The following is a 19,692-nucleotide window of genomic DNA, read 5'->3' as shown; positions in this document are numbered from 1 at the left end:
ACAACAAAAATGATGAAAGGTTTGGATCAGCTGCCACATGAAGAGAGATTGGGACTTTTCATCTTAGAAAGATGGAGACAGAGTGGAAATAAAATAGAGGTCTATAAATCATGGCTGTTTTGAGACTGTAAATAAGCAAAGGTATTTTTCTTGTTCCCATAATAGAAGAACTAAGGGGCTGTGTGACGGACCGGGCCATATCGGGACACAGCTGAGGGCATCCGCTCAGGGCAAATTGCTCAAATCCGGGGCTCCTTACAGCCCCCCTGACTGGTGACCTCTCCAAATAGGCCACAAACCAGTCTCACAGAGCACTTCAGCAACCTGCCTGAAGCCTCCCGAGAAAAACCCCTCTGACACCCCAGCAATATCCATGCCCCAGATGGCCCCGGGCCTCATACACAGGTGGGGGGTCCTAGCACCCAATCCCACCTACCCTGAACAAGTTCTGTCCGGTTCCAAGAAACCAGCCACAGATCTCTGGTCAATTTACCCTCTGGACCTTGCCCACAAATCACGCTGGGCCAATCCTTTAGAATCTATATCTAAAGGTTTATTATTACAAGAAAGAAAAGCCTGAGAGTAAGGTTATTAAAGTACAGTACGTTACATGCACCGAATCTCCCAGTCCTCGATGCAGGCTCTAGCAGAGGTGTTGCAGCTGCTGGTTTAAAAGTTCTTATTGCACATCCTACGATCAGGATGGGTTCACAGGTCTTCCGGGCTCTTCCATCCCTGCAATGCTGCCTCTGGGATGAAGTGCTGAGCTGAGAACAAAATGGCATCGACCGCATGGCCTCTTTATACCCCCTTCCTGGCCTCTTCTGGTCTCAGCCGGTCACCTGGTCCTCAGCCTCTCTCTGCTGGCCGCTCTTAGGTCTCCGCCCTCATGCTTTAGGTGTGTCTTTGACCCATCAAGTGCCATTGTTCTACAGGGCTTCGCTACTCAGCCTGTCCATAGCAACGCTTAACCTATTCCAAGAAATATTCATCTTCCACACAGATTCCTATCTACACACACAGACATTATACACTCACATAAACAGTGTACCCAGGATCAACAAACAATAAGCTCCCATTCAATACCCCACATGGCTCCCTTTTATACCAATTTCTGGGGCCAATACCCCCACCTAGGGGTGCAGCAGCGATCTGGCTACTTCCCTCCAATTCAGTAATGTGACAGGCATGAATTTCCGGAAATGCTTAAAACAGAATAGTTTTCGTTATAAGTATTTCCGGAAAAAGAGCGTCTACATTGGCAGGCTGCTTTTCCGGAAAAGCCCTTTTTCCAGAAAAGCATCTGTGGCCAATGTAGACGCGCTTTTCCGGAAAAGAGCCCCAATCGTCATTTTCGCGATCGGGGATTTTTTCCGGAAAAGACAACTGGGCTGTCTACACTGGCCCTTTTCCGGAACAGTGTACCGGAATCAGGACTTATGCCCGAGCGGGAGCAGCGTAGCTTTTCCGGAATAGCGGCTGATTTTGTACAGTAGAGAGTCGTTGCTTTTCCGGAAATTCAAGGGCCAGTGTAGACAGCTCACAGCTTATTCCGGAAAAGTGGCTGATTTTCCGGAATAAGTGGCCCAGTGTAGACACAGCCAGGATGCGCCATGATATTAGCAGGTTGAAAACAAACAAAAGGAACAATTTCTTCACACAACGCACAGTCAACCTGTGGAACTCCTTGCCAGAGGATGTTGTGAAGACCAGGACTATAAGGGCATGTGTATACTTGGAAACTATTTTGAAATTGCTTAAATCAACATAATAACTTCCAGTCTAAGAAAATAGAAATAGTGTGTCCTCAGTATGGGGAAGCCTCAGATTTAGTCCGAGGCAGGCTCTGTTAATGTTCATTTCTGGGGGCATGGAATTAAAAACAGAGATGCAAGGCTGGGAGCAGCTGAAGCCAAGAGCCCTGTTCTACTGTGTCAACAATCTCTGAGGTGACATGAAATCCCCTCTCCCACTTCTAACCCTGAAATATCATCAACTTTATTATGTCATTCCCAGCTTCTTGATACAGCCTTTGAACTCTGACTGCAGATATTGGCCTGCCAGATATGGAGAGATGCCAAAACAGACTAAGCCACATTGACTAAGGCTTCTGTCAAAGCCCGGGATTGAACCAGGGACCTTTAGATCTTCAGTCTAACGCTCTCCCAACTGAACTACTTTAGCAACTGCTGCAAGCTTTTTGAGGCCCATGTTTCTCTCAGGCATATTTTTCTCTCAGCAGACTACACGAGAGATGCTGCTGCCAGGGGATCTGCAAGGCAAGATGAGCTTTGCCTGCCCCCCTCAGCCTGACTTGCACTTGGCCCCATTCCTGCCTCTCTTCCCGGGGTGTCCCAGTGGCTGAAAGGGACTGTGGCTGCCAATGCAGGGAAGAAGATGGATAGGGGGGCCGTGTTCCCTCTGAGATTTTCCATCCATGGGTGGAGTGAGTTTCATAATGTGCACCACTAGTGAGGTCGTTTGCGCTTGTGCGGATGTGGGCTACTGTGGTACCCGCCAGTTATTCACAAACAGCTTAGCTAAATATAGCTTTATAATTTTATAGAAGAAAAAATACTGAAACAAGGGATGTCATTCCTGGACACTTGGTACAGCCTTTGAACTCTGACTGCAGGGCTAGGTCTACAAGGGGAGGTTCTTGCGCAAGAAATCCTGAAACCGGCCCCTTCTCCTGTCCCTGGAGAGATGGAAATCGGGCCGTTCCTTGTGGGGAAAGAAGTGGGTGTGTCAGGAGGGGGATTTGAGCTCAAACCTCCCCACAGATCAGAACCACCCACTGGAGGCAAGAAAGAGCTGAGTCAGGCAGTTGAGAACACTTGGCTCCTGCTACCCTGTAAAAGGGTATGAAAATACTTGTTACAGCCCGGCTAGCTCAGTTAGCAGAACAACATAAGGCTCTTAATCTCAGAGCCATGGCTTCAAGCCTTATGCTGGGCAATGACTTCCTTTAACTCTCAGTCTACAAGCAATTCACTCTCCGCTTTCATCAGGGTTTTAGAAAGAAAAGTCTAGTCCTGGGGTCCAGCTTCAGTAGAACCAGAGAGAGAACCAACTGCAATTTCCATCTTCTGAGGAGAAGGGAAGAGGATTTTCTTCTCCTCAGTTCTAGCCACATCAGCCCAGGGAGGAGAAAAAATAACCCTCCGCCTGCTGATTGTCCCCTGTCAGCTTCTGTAGCTTCACCTCCTTCCACAGCAGCTCCAGCTTTGAGCTACAAATCTCAAGGGGCTGGTGAGGAAATGAGGAGCTGACAACTCAGGTTAGTCGCTTCCCTGAGAACAAGAGGTGGAGTGTTCACAAGGTGCATTCGCCTCCCCTTTTAGAAAGAGCTAGTAACAAAACAGTCATCCAAGTTCCACAAGCACCCAAGTGTGTTTCTGTGGTGTAGTGTTTATCACATTTGCTTAATATGCAAAAGGTTCCTGGTTCAAAGCCAAGCAGAAACACAAGGCCTTCTGTTATTGCTGCTTCCCCTGGGTGCCCAGGTACATGCAGCTGCTGCTGAGCAGCCTGTTCCTGGGATGAGCCCAACTCCCATTTGACAGAGGAGGGTGATGTTAGCTGAGAATGTCCCCTACGGTACGTCTGCCTTCTAGGTCAGTTAGTCCTGGGAAATGAGAATTCTTCACAAGGGCAACACTAAGGGTACGTCTAGACTACTGCGTTTTGTCGACGGAAGTTTTGTCGACAGATACTGCCGACAAAACTTCCGTCGACAATTTGCGTTCAGACACATGGAGTTCTGTCGACAAAGCTGCTTTGTCGACAGAACTCCATAGTCTGGACGCAATGTTACAGGGAATAACACCTTCTGTCGACAGAGTTCTGTCAACAGAAGGTGTTATGCCTCGTAAAATGAGGTATATCAGTGTCAACAAAACTGCTGAGTTCTGTCATTATGTCGACAGAACTCAGCGGTAGTGTAGACGCTGGTATAGTTTTGTCGACAAAAGTCCACTTTTGTCGACAAAACTAGGTAGTCTAGACACACCCTTAGTGCCAGCCTGGGAAGGGGAGATGAATCAGGCCAGGCAGCTGCTGGAGGCTTGTGGCTTGGCCTTCCCTGCCCTGGGAGGCTGGTGTATTGGGCTGGCTCTGCCTGCTGTCTCCCTTGTGTGACTTGCCCAGTGTAACAGGCCAAATGTCAGAAAAGCCTCTTCCAAAAAAAGCAGAAGAAAAAGCTACACAAACTGAAACTAGGTTTTGAAATGTGCGTAGCTTTTTCCAGAAGAGCAGTGCAGTGTAGACATAGCCTGAGTGTTTCTCAGCACTAGTAGGACACAGGAAGGGACAAAAGGGTCTAACGGCACCTGCAGTCTTTCAGAACAACCCCCAGCCCCTACCCCAAGGACCAGCCCTTTCCTCCACCCTCACTGAGGTCTGCTGGGAACTGTCTGGACTCAAGCCCACCCCAGTGTCAGCCTAAGGATTGCCTGTGTCAGTGACATCACAAGGGGCTTTTGCAGCACCGCATCTTATTGGCTATAGGAGGTTGGGAGGTGATGACCTCACAGAGACTCCATGACAATGGCCAGGTGGGACAGGCTGCAGGGCAGAGGCACTCTCAGAAACCCCCCATGGCTTTGCTGCAGGGAGTCTCCTTCCAGAGGGTGTGTCTAGACTACCTAGTTTTGTCGACAAAAGTGGACTTTTGTCGACAAAACAATACCAGCGTCTACACTACCGCGGAGTTCTGTCGACATAATGTCGACAGAACTCCGCGGTTTTGTCGACGCTGGTATACCTCATTTTACGAGGCAAAACACCTTCTGTCGACAGAGTTCTGTCGACAGAAGGTGTTATTGCCTGTAACGTTGCGTCCAGACTACAGAGTTCTGTCGACAAAGCGGCTTGCTTTGTCGACAGAACTCCATGTGTCTGGACGCAAATTGTCGACGGAAGTTTTGTCGACAGTACCTGTCGACAAAACTTCCGTTGACAAAATGCGGTAGTCTAGACGTACCCTTAGTGTTGCCCTTGTGGCCTTTTTGAAGAATTCTCATTTCCCAGGACTAACTGACCTAGAAGGCAGACGTCCCCGTGGAGAAGGGAAGAGCCTCCAGGAAGGCCATGCTTTGTATAGCAGGGGAATTAGCTCAAGTGGTAGAGCGCTTGCTTTGCATGCGAGAGGTAGTTGGATTGATACCCACATTCTCCAGTGTTGGGGGAAATCCCTGTTTTCCTTTTTACTGGCAGAGCCAGCCAGGGGGCTAAGTGGCTCCAGTAGCCCCCTCCTCCCCCTCACCATTTCCTACTTGCTGTCCCCAAAAGCCAGCCACACTGGGGCAGGCAGCTGCTGGACACCAGCCTTCATGGAACTTCTTCTCAGCTGGGGAAAGGGACAAGCAAGGGGCGATGGGACAGAGGTTTATGCGATGACGACAGGGGTGCAGAAAGCAAATAAATTATTTTTTCTCCTACTCAAGAACCAGGCTGACAGAATGAAACTGATCAGTAACCAAGTTAAAAATAGATCAAAAGGGAGCATTTTTGCACCCAGTGGAACTCCTTGCCAGAGGATGTTGTGAAGGTGAAATCTACAAGAAGGTCCAAAAAAGAACTGGATAATTTAATGCAGGAAAGGTCAATCAATGGCATTTAACCAGGATGGACAGGGCAGGTGTCCCTAGCTGGTGTATTGCAGAAGCTGGGAATGAGTGACTGCATGAAAACATCAGGATCAGGACCAGAGCAGTTCGGCTATGTCTACATTGGCAAAATTTTGCGCAAAATCTTGCCGCCCATCTACTCTGGCTGTGAGTATTTGTGCAAGAACACTGAGTTTGTAATGTACAATATCAGTGGTTCTTGCGCAAATACTCTGACGCGCCCACTCACGGATAAGCCCTCTTGTCAAGTATTCTTGCGCAAGAGGGCCAGTGTAGACAGCAATGTTAATTTCTTGCGCAACAAAGCCCAATGGCTAAAATGGCCATCGAATCTTTCTTAAACAAGAGAGCATCTACACTGGCACGAATGCTTTTACGCAAAAGCACATCTCTTGCGCAAAAGCACATGCTAGTGTAGATGCTCTCCTGTACAAATGCTTTAACGCAAAAATTCTTGCATTAAAAGTATTAGTACTATATCATACCAGTGTAGATGTAGTTGACAAGTAAATACAGGAATTAAACAAAAGCCAAGACAAAACAATAAAGTGAAATCCCCCTTCCTCTCTACTGCAAAACTAATTTTGAACTGTTTTACAGTAGCCAACCACTCAGCTTGTGCTCTCTTCTTCCAGCTTCCCAACTGGAAAGAAGAAACAATCATCAACAACAAACAGCAATGACATTAAAGCAACACTGTCTGCTTGCTTCATGCTCAGAAGAGAACACTGTCACTCATCCTCATGGTTAGCAAGACAAACCACTATCAGCTGCATTTCTCGAGTTACCAACTATAGAAATGATCCCTGAAAGTACAGTCTTATTAGCACCCACTTTCCTACACACCCACACTCATGTGCATTCACTTTCTCCTCATGAGGAATGTTTTCACACAACACTTGTGTGAAACAGAAATAATCTCAGCAAAGTGCTTGTCCCATTCAAACACACTCCACCAGGTTTAGAAATCTGCATATTAGAATATGCTGCATGTCCCTGTTTACAGAAACACGCCTCCTGATTAGCATGTGGAGCACCTGGCAGCCAATCAAAATCTCCTGCTGTTTCTTCCTGAAACTGCAGTTCCTGGGGCTCCTCTAAGTCAGTGGTAACAAACTGCCAGTCCACAGACCAGCAAGGGGCCAGGAACCCCTGCCTGCTGGGCTGAGGTGGAAAATAACTGTCCCCATTCCCCCTGGGACAGAGGCCCCTGTGGAAGCCCTGTGGGGGGAGGTGGGGCAGGCTGTGCTGGAAGAGGCTGGGGGTGGGCGGCTGAGGGGGGTGGGGATTGAAGAGGCGTCTGTGAGGGCAGTTGGGCAGCCAGTTCGTCAGTGAGCAGCAGAGCACACGGGCCCGTCGCCCCCCAGCCGAGCCCCCCAGCTGCTCTCCCAGGGCTGTGGCCGACCAGCCTGCACTGCTGCCAGCCCGGGCTCAGCTCTGCCAGGGACCTGCCCAGCCGCCTCCCTGCCAGGGGCTGCAGACGTGTCTGCCGGGGTAAAGAGGAGGGACGTGTCTGCCCAGCCAATGTGATGGGTGAGCCTTTGGGACAGAGAATTTCTGTCCCATCTCATTGTTTCTTGTCTGGCCCCAGTGGCCTAATGGACAAGGCACTGGCCTCCGGAGCCAGGGGTTGTGGGTTCAAATACCACCTGGGGTATAGAACAGTGACCTGGGGTTGGTTGGGAAGCGTTGCTTTGCTTTTCCGCATGGGAACTGAGAGGTGGTTCCCCAAGAAGTGCCACATCCCATAGGACAGCAGGTGTCTAGTCCCACCAGCTCCAGGAGTGACTCAGACAGAGGGAGGGGGCTGGAGCAGAGCAGGGTCTGTCTGGTGACAGGGCAGAGCCTGAGGAGGGGCAGCTCTGGCAGAGGCTCAGTAGGAGCAAGGGGGGAGCTACTTTGGCCTGGCCCTTTTACAAAGCCCTTGAGCATGGGGCTGGCATTGGGGGAAAGTTCCCTCAGTGATGGGATGGGGAGGAGGCTGGGCTAGGAAGGCGCCGTTCTCCCTGCTCTTGCCCCCAGACGACATGCCCGCCAGGCCTGGGTGCGGGCAGACTGGCAGTTGCTGCACCAACACGGGCAGGAGGCCCCACTGATGTCGGGGGAGGCAGCCCCACCAGCAGGCAGAAGGCTGGGCCAGCATATGGGGGGAGGTGTTCGACTGCGTTTCCCTGCTGACGTGGAGCTGGGTTACCAGGTGTCCAGTTTCGAACCAGACAGTCCAGTATTTGAACTTTCTGATCAGGAAACAAACTGAGACAATAGAAATGTCCATTAATTTCTCAATAATGTCAATTGTGATGTCATATCAAGTCAAGTGTGTCCGGTATTTTTGTAGAAACCATCTGGCAACCCCACATGGAGTCTAGAGGGACAGGACACCTCCCAGTACTCACTGCTGCTAGCAACACCCTCACACCACTCCTCACAGCTCCCCCCACCATGGGGCAGGCAGGAGGGGATTGTTCCCCCCAACTGACAGAGGGAGGGACAGAGGCTGAGAGGCAAAGGGCCTTGTCTGACCTCACACAGCCAGTCTGGGGCAGTGCTGAGCACAGGACCCAGATGCTGAAACTCCCCCTCAGTCTGGAGTTTCACACCCTGACTGATCAGAATAACGTGACCTCCAGTGAGATACAGCCCCACAGCCCAGCCTAGGGATGGCTCAGCCAGTGGGGTAGAAGCACCGGGACACAGAGAGACTCAGGAGCTGCTCAGAGACAACCACTGACAAGAAGCAGAACAATTCCCCGAGCAGACGATACGTTCTGGCTCATTTGCTGGGACTTAAGGAGAACAACAAAGTCCTGAGTCTCCTCCCTGTGACTGGCCCCGGCTCAGCCAATCAGAACTGAGACTAGAGGACTAGACCTGGAAGAGACCTTCAGAGACAAAGTCCTGTCGCTTACCCTTGTAGCAGAACAAAGCACCATTCAGATCGATGTCTCTCCAAAACAGGAAGCTACCAGGAGTGGGGTTTGAACCCACGCAGACAAACATCTATTGGATCTTAAGTCCAACGCCTTAACCACTCGGCCATCCTGGTGATGCTGTGGGGATGGGTGGGGCCAAGAGGGTGAAAGGTCTTTTGACAGCCAAACCCATTCACAAACTTTTCCCAGACCGGTAACATCACATTTACATATCTGCATATCCATTATGCAAATAACAAATCTGCAAATATGGAAATAAACTGTTGCCAGTCCCTACAGATCAGTGTTTGCAGGTATCTACTCTTCAAAAAATCACAGAAACAATTCCCCTCGGGCTGCTGGAGGGGGCAGCTCCTCCCCCGGGGGGACTGGAGCCTGCAGAGGGAGGGGCGCAGGGAGAGGCACCCACAGAGGCAGGGGGCATTTGGGACACCCTGGTTATAAACTTCAGAAATGTTGTCAGGGCAGAGGATCTGGTGCCCCCCAATGCTCCCACCCATCACCTCTGCCCATGGGGGTGGGGGAGCTGCATTGTATCTTTCCCCATCTCCTTCTGTGCAAGCCCTGCCCTGTGTCTCCCCTTCCCCAGCCAGGCTGCTCTTGCTCCCCCTGTCTCCTCTCAACCTCCCCTGCCCCCTTTCCCTTCCTGTGACCCCCAAGTTTCCATCCATTGCACCCCTACTCCCAGCCACCCCCTGACTGGCATGATCCCCCCAACCTCCCTTCAGCACCTCCTGCCTCCCCTTCCTGCCCCTGCCCCATCTCACATGTCCCTGATTCCCTTCACCTCTCTTATCTGCCCCACCCCTCTTGATCCCCCTCCCCACCCTCTCTGGGATGGCTCCCCCTGCCCCGCACGAGCTGGTAGCAGCTTCCCTGGCCCCAGGCTGGGATCACAGCCCCCTCTGCTGAGAGCAGCCCTGGGCCAGATCCTCCCTCTGCAGCTCGGAGGGGGGCTGCTCTCTGGGAAGGGGAGGGGGGGTCTCTCTTACCTGCCCCCCCGAGCGCTGCCCACCCTGGGGCGGGGGCTGGGCCGGGCAGGGACTGGCCAGGCTGGGGGCTCTGCCGTGGGAAAGGTTCCCAGGGAGCAGCTTTCTACATCCCACCGGCCCTGCAGGAGATTCCCCCTCCTGGCTGCAGCCCGGGCTCTGGGGGCCCAGCAGTGCTGCACCCAATGCTGGGGCTCAGGGGATCTGCTCGGAGCCTGCCCCCAAAGGTCCTGCAAGCAGAGGGCAGGAAAGGAGCCAGGCTGAGGCTTTGCAGGGAGCAGGCCGGGGACCTGCAGGAGGAGGCTCCAGCGAGCACAGAGCCTGCGCAGGGCCAGCCTGCTGGGAGGGGAGCAGGAGCATCCAGCACCATTCAGGCCAGCGGCAGCCGACACTGGGGAGCTCTGAGACTCCAGGGCAAAGGCCTCCAGCCCCCAGCCCCGGGATTAGGTGGCCCTGGAACCAGGCCCCGTGGAGTAGCATTGTGGCCGGGGGGCTCTGACCCACAGGGGGGCTGGCCCCATAGCCAGGGCCTGGGAGTCTGGTCAGCAAGTGAGACTCGCCCGTCAGTCCAAGCTGCTCTGTCCCGGCTGCCGTTCCTGCCTGTTCCGTGCCAGCGCCGCACGCAGGCCAGTGGGGCAGGACGGGGGGTGTCGGTGGGGCCCTGCTCTCAGTCCGTCCCTCACAGGCCCTGTGGGCTGCTCGAGGGCTGAGCCCGTCGCCCAGGCCTGGCGCGGGGATGGAACATGGGGCACGTTTCCCCCTGTGAGCGTGTGCGGGGGCAGGAGGGAGCCACATGGGCCCTGCTGAAGGTTTTGTGCTGGGGCTGGAGGCTTGAGCCCGAGCTGTCGGCCTCAGCGGGACTTGCTCCTCCCCCCTCTCCTGCCTTGCTGCCTCCTTTGGCCGCAGCGCTCAGGGGCAGCCGGGAGAGCCGGCACCAAGGGCAGAGGAGGCCGAGGCACAAGCCCCTCAGAGGGGACAGGCCTGAGGCCTCTGGCTTGCCCAGGCTCACGCCAAGGGGGTTTCTGTGGTGCCGGGCGGGGGAGGGAGGCCAGGCCCAGGCCGGTGGGAGAAGGGGCAGCGCCTGCCAGGGCAGCAAGGGGAGCTGCAGGGAGCGAGACGCGGCGTTTCTGCCTGGATCACTCAAGGGTCCTTCTGCGGGTGAAGCGCCTGTGACACCCCTGTGCTGCTGGGTTCCTCTGCCCCGCCCCTGGGAGGCCGGCCCCATGGGGGGGGCTCTCGCCCTGACACTCATCCAAGGGCCACCTGGGCAAAGCAGCCTGCCCCAGGCACCTTCCATAGCTCAGCTGGCAGAGCAGAGGCCTGTAGCGGGTGCTTGGCAAGTGTCCTTAGGTTGCTGATTCAACTCCAGCTGAGAGGAGAGATTCTTCTCCCTCCCCCTGGCTGCAGGCCCGGCCTTAGGACCAGGCGGCTGCCTTGGGTCTGTCCCTTTGGAGCCTGGTGCTACAATTGACAAACAGGTTTTGGATACCAGCTGCCCAGCTAATGTCTTGGGCTGCGCAGACCTTGAGTGCAATTTTACAGGTGCTTTCAAGGAGGGCACCATGGTTTAGTTGGTTAAAGCACTTGCCTCGTAAGCAGGGGATCCTGGGTTCAACTCCCAGTGGTGCCTTGTTGGCAAGTCAATGGGTCTTTTCTTCCCACCATTTTTCAACATGTATCTGGAGTTGGTTTTACCTTCAGCTGAGCTTGGTGGTGCCCTCACAGTGGGAGTAGGACAGTAGCAAAGAGCAGGAGGTGCTCTAGGGGTTTGATTTAGAGAGGCTTAGCTAGACTTGCTAAATCAAGCTCTGGAAGATGGATTGCAACAGCAATCTCCATCTGAGTGAAGACATGGCCTAATGGTGCAATTAGTTAGATGCCGACACTAACAGCCGCACTGCTGGTAACTCACAGAGGCTACATCTACACTAAGGCTGTGTCTAGACTGCATCCCTTTTCCGTAAAAGGGATGCAAATTAGACACATCGCAATTGCTAATGATGCGGGGATTTAAATCCCCCCCCCCACTTCATTTGCATAAAAATGGCTTCCGCTTTTTTCTGGCTCGGAGCTTTGCCGGATCTTTCAGAAAATAAACCCTTAAAATAAGGATTAAGGGATCTTTTGGAAAAGGTTTTATTTTCTGAAAGAGCCGCGTCTAGATTGGTGCTTTTTTCCAGCAAAGCTCTGAGCCTGCGTGTTGCACAGCACTGGTAGGAGACATGGAGAGTCTATTGGCACCTGCAGCCTCTCAGAACAACCCCCAAGTACCAACCCTTCCCTCCACCCTTACTGGGGTCTGCTGGGAATTGCCTGGATGCCAGCCCACCCCAGTGTCAGCCTAAGGATTGACTAGTCTGTAAAAGCTGCATCCTGGAAATGAGGAAGCAGCTAAAGTGACTCTGGTGGGACTTGAACCCACAACCTTTGAATGTCTAGCTGGGCTCACATTAACCAATACAGCTTAGAAGTCCAATGTGCTTTCTATTGCACCACAGAGCCTGATGGACTGCTGGTGTTGATATCTCCACTCTCTGCTTTGCAGCTTGGCAATTGCTGCGGGAAAAGGAAGGGGAGCCAGGTCTGTCTCTTTTGGGAGAGAACGTAGGAAGAGGGTCACTGAGCCCCCAGCAGTAAAAACTAGGAAGCAGGACAAAGCTGCAGTTGAAGAACATGGGCATCAATCCCACTACTTTTTGCACACAAAGCAAGGGGTTTCCCATTTCAGTTAACTCCCTGCATATGAGCACCTCACCTGCCCCACCCACCATGTTCTAGACCCCACAAGGTCTCTGTGGCGGCTTGAGGCTCCTTTCTGAAAGGGCCACTTGTGGGACTGACACCCGTGGGCCGGCTAGCTCGGAGGTTTAGGTCGTGGTGCTCATATCACACATACGCGTCTCAAGAGCAAGCCCCTTGTTTCAAACGATAACGGGCTCGCTATTCCGACATCCCTGAAAACCTCATGGCAGGAGGAGTGAGGGGCATTTCGGAATAGCGATTTATTTGGAACTAAGTGCTGCGCAGTCAGCACCGAATTACAAAATAAACTATTTCAAAATTGACTCGAAATAAGCTACACAATTGTATCGCTTATTCTGAGCTATGGGACACACCCCTAGTGAGTTAGAGCCCAGCTCTGCCCCCAGATCCCTGCTCCACGCACCCACATACTGACTCCCTCGCTGCCATGGGGCTGTTTGCATTGGCCTCTTCTCTCTGTCGCCAGGCTTCAGCCTGGGCTGAGACTCAGGCAGGAGAATGTGACCCGGCTCCCTGCACCTGGGCCCTGCATTTCTCATCCCTTCAGAGACACTTGCTAGTGGAGGAATCAATCACAGTCACATGAGTGTAGATTATGAAACTTTGTAGTTGTTGTTGCCTTGGAAACTCCCCACAGACCTTCCCCTGGGGTCCCGGGCAGCCGCTCACATTGCACAGCTCACTTCGAGGTGAGGGTGCTGTGTAGACGTGCCCGTCCTGTTGAGGGCCAGCCTGCTGGGGGGAGGCTCTGTCCACTTCCTTTCCTTGTCTCTCTCAGGGTGTGTCTACACAGCAGGGCTACGTCTACACTGCAGGCTTTTTGTGCTAGAGCAACTGCTCTTGTGTAAAAACTTGCAGAGCGTCTACATTGCAGGCAGGTTCCTGTGCAAGTAAATTTATAGTGCAGTACCAGACAACAGGGCTTCTTGCACAAGAGTTATTCCTCTCCCCATAACGAATAAGCCCTCTTGCACAAGAAGGCAGTGTGCACAGGCAAGAGGGATTTCTTGTGCCAGAAACCCCTATGGCTAAAATAGCCAAAAGAGCTTTCTTGCACAAGAGACTGTCCATGCATGTTCTTTGTGAGGATATATAGCACCTCATAGAGCTGGGAAGAGCCTTGAGAGGTCAGCTAGTTCTGTCTCTGTGCTCATGGAAACTCCAAAGAACCATCCTTGACAGATTTGCCCCAGATTGCTAAATGGTCACCTCAATGATTGAGCTCATAACTCTGGGTTTAGCAAACTAATGCTCAAACTACTGAGCTATTCTGCCCTTTTGGGTGAGAGCACATGGCCGTGTGGATGTGCTCTTGCACAAGAACGCTTGCCCAAAACCGTTCTTGGGCAAGAAGCCTGCAGTGTAGATGGAGCCTAAAGTTTTTCATATTTTTTGTTTTAAAAATATTTCAAACAATTGTTCAATGTGCCCCAGGCCTGGAATTGTGCTGCAGCCACCTCCCTCGCTACAGTCGCTGGCTCCTGGAGCACGCTAAGGATAACAAAGAGACAGAAATTCCCTCTTCCGAATGCACATTCCTCAATTTTAGGTGCCAGATTCAAGCCCTTGGAAGGAGTCAGAAAGACAGGAAGGACTGATCACACCCCTCTGAAAACCAGCTCTCAGGAGGCACCTCCAGCTGCCCCCAGAGTGTGGGTCACCCCACACTAGCCATGGGTGAAACTCAACACCTGGACATTTTGTCTCCCTCCCAAAGCCAGGGGCTTGTTCCCACAGCCACAGCCTCAGCAGGGAGCCGCACTAGCGCTCACTGCTCATAGGGAAGGGAGCGGGTCCCACAGGATCTGGGGCTGGTGGGGAATGGCTGGTTGTCACTGAAGGGGAAGGATAAAACGCAGCCACGTTGCCGAGGGCAGGGAGAGTGGCTGTGGCTGGCCTGGCGGCACCGTGGGACGTCCCTGGGGGAGCTCTACAATGTGACCCTGGCTCCCAAGGCAGCAAGTGCAGAATCCCCCTTGGCGAGCGCAGGAGGCTCCGACCGGCCTGGTCTGAATCCATCTGACAGGCTGGACGACCCTGATGCTGGAGTGTCAGAGCCCCTGTCAACCGGCCCTGTGTTTGTCCCCTCCCCCACCAGGCAGGGCAGGGCCCACACTATCAGCAGGGAGTTACAGGCATGTCTCTCACACCCAGAGCCCTGGGACGACCATGGAGCAGGACTCACTGGCCAGTGTGTGGTACCCAGGGACTTACAGCGGGAGTCAGAGCCCTGCCTGGCCAGTGCCAGTCACCTCTGCACCCGCTCCAGGCTTGTGGTTTCCTTCTCCCTAACAAGCTTCCCCAATCAGCCTTTTCCTGAACCAGCAGTTTTATGGGTGGCCAGGGGAGGCCTCTTCTGTGTCTCAGAAGCAAATAGGAAAATATGAGTAAAGGGCACAGCAAGGCACCACTGGGAATTGAACCCAGTATCTTCTGTTTATAAGGCAGCTAAGCCAGGGTGCCCTCTGCAGTCTTACTGCTAAAACTGTTCTATTCTATGGACCCAGACAACACCTTTGACTCCCAGGCTGTCTACACTCGTGGCTTCTTGCACGAGTAATATGCAAATGAGGCTAAGCGTGGAATATCGCCGAGCCTCATTTGCATGCCACCATTTTTTTCAAAAGAAGCTTTTGCACAAGAAGGAGCGTCTACACTGCCCATTCTTGCGCAAGAAAAACCCTCTAGCGCAATGCCATTACACCTATTATTTTTCAGGAAGAACGGCATTGCGCAAGAGGGTTTTTCTTGTGCAAGAAGGGGCAGTGTAGACACTCCTTCTTGCTCAAGAGCCTCCTCTGAGCTCAGGGGTAAGGTGGGTGACCTGCCCTGCAGCTGTGATGGCATCAGACCCCTCCCACACGCCTGCTCCGTCTGGAGATGGAGCTCCAGTGGCCTCAGACACCCAGCAAGAGGAACAAAACCCTCTTTGTTGAACCTCAGTGCATGGAAGCCAAAGCACCTGCACCTTGTACCAACCAGCTGAGCCCCAGCAGGTCCCATTGAGACTTGAACTCAGATTGCAGGATTCAGAGTCCTGAGTGCTGCTTACAGCATGGGACCAACAGCTAATACAATGGGTGTGACCTGTGGTGTGAAAGTGGCCCCCCCACCACCATCCTGCACTTCTGCTGGTTGTCCCCTTCGGCTTCCTGCTGTGGGGACATGGCCAACTCCGGCAACGTAGGGAGGGATGGCAGGGAGAGCAGACACATTGGCCAGGCACCACTGGGGGCTGCCTCCCTCACCTCCCCCACACCCAGCAGCTGCTTGGCCAGCTTAGTCATGGGGCTGCTCTCTGGGACTTCTCTCCCAGCTCCGCCACCTGTTGCCATTGCCCATCCCAAGGGAGGGGGGACGAGAGTCACTCTCCACAGTTGCAGGAGCTGCAGAGGTGGCACTTGCAGGGTCTCTGGGCCCTGACACCCCCAGGGAATCACAAGGGTCTGTGGCGCTGGCTCCCCTGTCCCAGCAATTGCAGTCAGAGCCCTGCCTTGCCAGTGCCAGGCACAGCAGCTTCTCAGGGGTTAGGTTGGAGTCCCCAGGCTGGGGCCGGGCCTCCTTCCGTTTGGTCCCTTCCTGAGGCCACAAAACTGACAACAGGGAATTCCTTTGCCCTGCAGCAATCTCTGTTGGCCAAAGGGTTAGCAACCGAATATTTGCCCAAGTTTAAGTGCAGCAGCAGAAACCCCTTTTACGTGTGTTTGTGTGGTGTAGTGGTTCTCACATTTGCCTAACCCGCAAAAGGTCCCTGGTTCAAAGCCAGGTAGAAACGCAGGGTCTTCTCTTATTGTGGGTGCCCCTGGTTCCAGGGTCTGCCCCTGGTGCAGGGCTGGGCAGCCTGTGTGCTGGCTTTCAGGAGCATGTGGGAGACAGTGAAACAGGTTAGGCTGAGATGGGAGGAGGCAGGGCTGGGGCTGAGACTTCTCAGAGATGCCTTGCCTTGGACCAGGTCATTGCAGCCACTCAGTCCAGGACCAACCCTGCAAGTGCCACTACTGTGGCTGTTCACCTTTGGCGCAGTGTGGCTGGTGCTTTTGCCGCACGGGGACACAAAACTACATAATGTCCTGCCTCATGCCCAGGCCCCAGCCACCTCGTTCTCCTGGCTTTCTTACCACCCAGCACCCCCCGCTTCCTTTGACACCCTCCCTTGTTCCTACTCCCCCACCCTGCTCCTTCAGCCACGTTCCTTCTGCCCCCTTTCTCCTGGCCACACACGGCTCCTTGGCGCTTCTCAAGCCAGGCCCTGCAAGGAGCCACCAGGGCAAGAACCAGCCCTTGGAGCTCGGCTTGCAACAGATCTGGTAGTTTCCCACCACATCTCACGTGAGAAGAGGTGACTTGTTCTCCTTCCTTCTGACCTTACGTCTCCGCTCCCTTTAAAGGTCTCTGCTGCCTTGGGACCCGCCTCCTCAGGGCGCTGCCCCTCTGCCACTGGGCTGGGAGTGGGAGACTCCACAGTCTCTGCACTTGGGCTGAGAAGTCTCACGGGGACTCGTCTGTTGATGGGTTAGTCAGCCCGATGGCCAGCCGGATCCATTCCGTAGCGCTGCCCGAGAGGGAGCTTTACAAGTGCCCAGTGTCCATTGGTATTTTCTGGGGCTCTGTGTAGGGGATTGGTCTCGGCCATCTTTGCCACAGGAAATGCCTCTTTTTTGGAACAGCAGCTCCCAGGAGTTCATGGAACTCCTTCTTCTCAGCTTGGGAAAGGGACAAGCAAGGAGGCGACGGGACAGAGGTTTACATAACGATGACAGGGGTGCAGAAAGCAAATAAGATTTTTTTTTCTCCTACTCAAGATCCTGGGTGAGAGAATGAAACTGGTAAGTAACCAAATTAAAAATAAATCAAAAGGGAGCATTTTTGCGCCCAGTGGAACTTCTTGCCAGAGGATGTTGTGAAGGTGAAATCTACAAGAAGGTCCAAAACAGAACTGGATAATTGAATGCAGGAAAGGTCAATCACTGGCATTTAACCAGGATGGACAGGGCAGGTGTCCCTAGCTGGTGTATTCCAGAAGCTGGGAATGGGCGACAGGAGGGATCACTGAACTATTGTCTGTCCTGAGGATTCCCACTGGGCAATGAGATTGGCTGCTGTTGTGAGACAGGATCCTGGGCTAGTTGGGCAACTGGCATGGCCCAGTCTGGCTGTTCTGATGTTCTGTTTGGTTTCTGTTTTGTCCCCTCTGGGCAATGGAAAATGGACCCGTGTCCTGAAGGGGACAGAAAGTGGCCTGTGAAAGGCTAGTGCAGGTAAGGAAAGATGGTTATTCATGTGTCCCTGGTGGTCTAGTGGTTAGGATTCAGCACTTTCACTGCTGTGGGCTGGGTTTGATTCCCAGTCAGGGAAACCAGTCTCAACTTTCATGACAACTCCCCACTCATTCATCTTACCTCATTGTTCCACCAGCTGTGACCCAAGAGGTTCACTCAGGGCTCTTTCCCAATGTCACCTACCACAGTATTCACACAGCAAACTGTAGTGCAGAGGAGTCCTGGCTGTTCTGGTCTTAGGCTGCATTGGAGGTGAGTTCTGCTTCAAGGTCTTCTCTTTTCCTTCTTCTTGCTGGTCTCCTTCTTGGACCCCAGTTTATACAGAGAAACTCAATACTGCTTAGTTCTTCCTTAACCAATTATTTTAGTATAATTTCACTAACCAATCAGAACATACTGTAACAGGATGACCTAACCAATCAGACCCCACCGCCTTAGCTGATTTACACCTAGCAAAATCAATTATCTAGCAGACAGAAACAGATCCAAACCAGACTATCACACAGACAAACAACACTACTCGAGGGGGTGGCAAAATGGAATCTAGGAGGCCAGACTCCTTCGTGCTCCGCCAGGACCATGCACGGGACGGGCAGCGCCCCAGGATCTGCATGCGCCCGGATCAGTCCCAAACCCCGCCGGCCGATTCTCTTCCCCCTGCTTCCCCCTGGACATCCCCGCTCACCCCCACCCTCTGTCGGCCTGGCGGTTCTCCCCCACTTCTCCTCCTGATCTACCCCCGCCAGCCCTGCTGCCCACACCAGCCCTGCTTCCTCCCATCAGTTCTCCCCCCCATCTTTCCCAGCCAGCCCCACTGCTCCCCCCTTCCCCCAGCCAGCCCTGCTTCCACCAGCAGAACCAGAGTAATCCAATAAACCCTGTACCACCACATCGTGTACTGGAAAGGGGCTCGTTTATTTTCAGAAAGCCGACACCATCTTTGGAATTTTGTATCCATATTTTCATTCCGGATGGTGAATGCATCAGGCTCTCTCCATTCCGACACATGGCAGCGCCTTAAACCTCACTGGCACTGGCAGCAGCGGGGATATTTAAAAGGCTTTTCAATGTTTATTCAGGATCTCTGTGCCTTGATCAGACCCCCTCCCTGCTGGCTGATGCTCCACCCCCCGGGGCCAGGCTGCCACTTCTCTCCTGGCACCACCAATCCTGCTTTCACAAGCCAGTAACCCCCACACCCCGCAATTTCCCCCATAATTTAGAACTACAGGCCTTCTAATGGGGTTATAGAAAAACCACATTGTCACATAGGACCTTTCCAGGGCAGCAACATCAGGATCCATGAGCACAGACAAAGGAAGGTAAACGCAACTGTGAAGGGACTCGAACCCTCAATCTTCTGATCCGAAGTCAGACACCTTATCCATTAGGCCACACAGTCTCGACTTGCAGACAACTGGACTTCCTGCAATGTGTGGGTAGAAAAAAGTTTCCCTAGTCCAGTGGTCCCCAATGTTTTGGGGATGCTGGGTGCCTGGGGGCAGGGTCGCTCACGCACCGCGCCTCCAAGGGCGGGGCCGCTCATGGGCCATGTGCCTGGGGGCGGGGCCAAGCATGTGCCACGCGCCCGGAGCCAGCACCAGATTGTGCCATGACCCCGGAGCCAGGGCTGGCACCAGCATGTGCTGTGACCCCAGGCAGGGGCTTTCCAGGCACCGTGTGCCTGGGGCCGGCACCGGCATGTGCTGTGACCCCGGGTAGGGGCCGCCCATGCTCCTGGGGCTGGCACCTGCCGCATGCCCGGGCCAGCCCAGATTGCTCCGCAGGCCACATAAATGGCCCAGCCGGCACCATGGCGCCTGCGGGCACCGCACTGGGGACCACTGCCCTAGTCCATCAGGTTTTATTATTTTCCTTATTTGGCGGATTAGAAATCACGTCTGAGCTGGTGAATTATTCTTATTGTGTGTAACTAAGAATTGCAGCCCAGGGATTGTTCCTGAGTCTATGTCACTTCATGGCTCTCTACCCCCTAGGCTATCTCCATACTGCATCTCTCCTCCGCAAAACCTCATGCAAATGTAGCACAGATTAGCATATTGCCATGTTCATTTGCATAATTAATTGGGGTCCGTTT

General features: G+C 53.4%; 1 protein-coding gene and 8 non-coding genes across 11 annotated transcripts in view; 3 read left to right on the top strand and 6 right to left on the bottom strand.

The window, feature by feature from the left end:
- The window catches only part of LOC142826092 (general transcription factor II-I repeat domain-containing protein 2A-like), a 293,839-nt gene that overhangs the window by 230,087 nt on the left and 44,060 nt on the right, over nt 1-19,692 (bottom strand). The gene's annotated exons all lie outside the window — the stretch shown is intronic.
- Nucleotides 2,112-2,184, bottom strand: TRNAF-GAA (transfer RNA phenylalanine (anticodon GAA)). Its single transcript has one exon. It is a non-coding gene; the product is annotated as a tRNA-Phe (tRNA).
- LOC142826107 (small nucleolar RNA U3) lies at nt 6,237-6,452 on the bottom strand. Its single transcript, XR_012900375.1, has one exon. It is a non-coding gene; the product is annotated as a small nucleolar RNA U3 (small nucleolar RNA).
- On the top strand, nt 7,215-7,287 carry TRNAR-CCG (transfer RNA arginine (anticodon CCG)). Its single transcript has one exon. It is a non-coding gene; the product is annotated as a tRNA-Arg (tRNA).
- On the bottom strand, nt 8,594-8,676 carry TRNAL-UAA (transfer RNA leucine (anticodon UAA)). Its single transcript has one exon. It is a non-coding gene; the product is annotated as a tRNA-Leu (tRNA).
- TRNAT-CGU (transfer RNA threonine (anticodon CGU)) lies at nt 11,109-11,182 on the top strand. The gene has a single exon. It is a non-coding gene; the product is annotated as a tRNA-Thr (tRNA).
- TRNAR-UCU (transfer RNA arginine (anticodon UCU)) lies at nt 11,950-12,054 on the bottom strand. The gene is made up of 2 exons: nt 12,018-12,054; nt 11,950-11,985 (listed from the first exon to the last, which is right to left on the bottom strand). It is a non-coding gene; the product is annotated as a tRNA-Arg (tRNA).
- Nucleotides 17,599-17,670, top strand: TRNAE-UUC (transfer RNA glutamic acid (anticodon UUC)). Its single transcript has one exon. It is a non-coding gene; the product is annotated as a tRNA-Glu (tRNA).
- Nucleotides 18,924-18,996, bottom strand: TRNAR-UCG (transfer RNA arginine (anticodon UCG)). The gene has a single exon. It is a non-coding gene; the product is annotated as a tRNA-Arg (tRNA).

Source organism: Pelodiscus sinensis, unplaced genomic scaffold (assembly GCF_049634645.1).
Source record: "Pelodiscus sinensis isolate JC-2024 unplaced genomic scaffold, ASM4963464v1 ctg46, whole genome shotgun sequence".
Taxonomy (NCBI): Eukaryota; Metazoa; Chordata; order Testudines; family Trionychidae; genus Pelodiscus; species Pelodiscus sinensis.
Note: the sequence above shows the minus strand (reverse complement) of the source record. Positions and strands in the feature narration are given on the sequence as shown.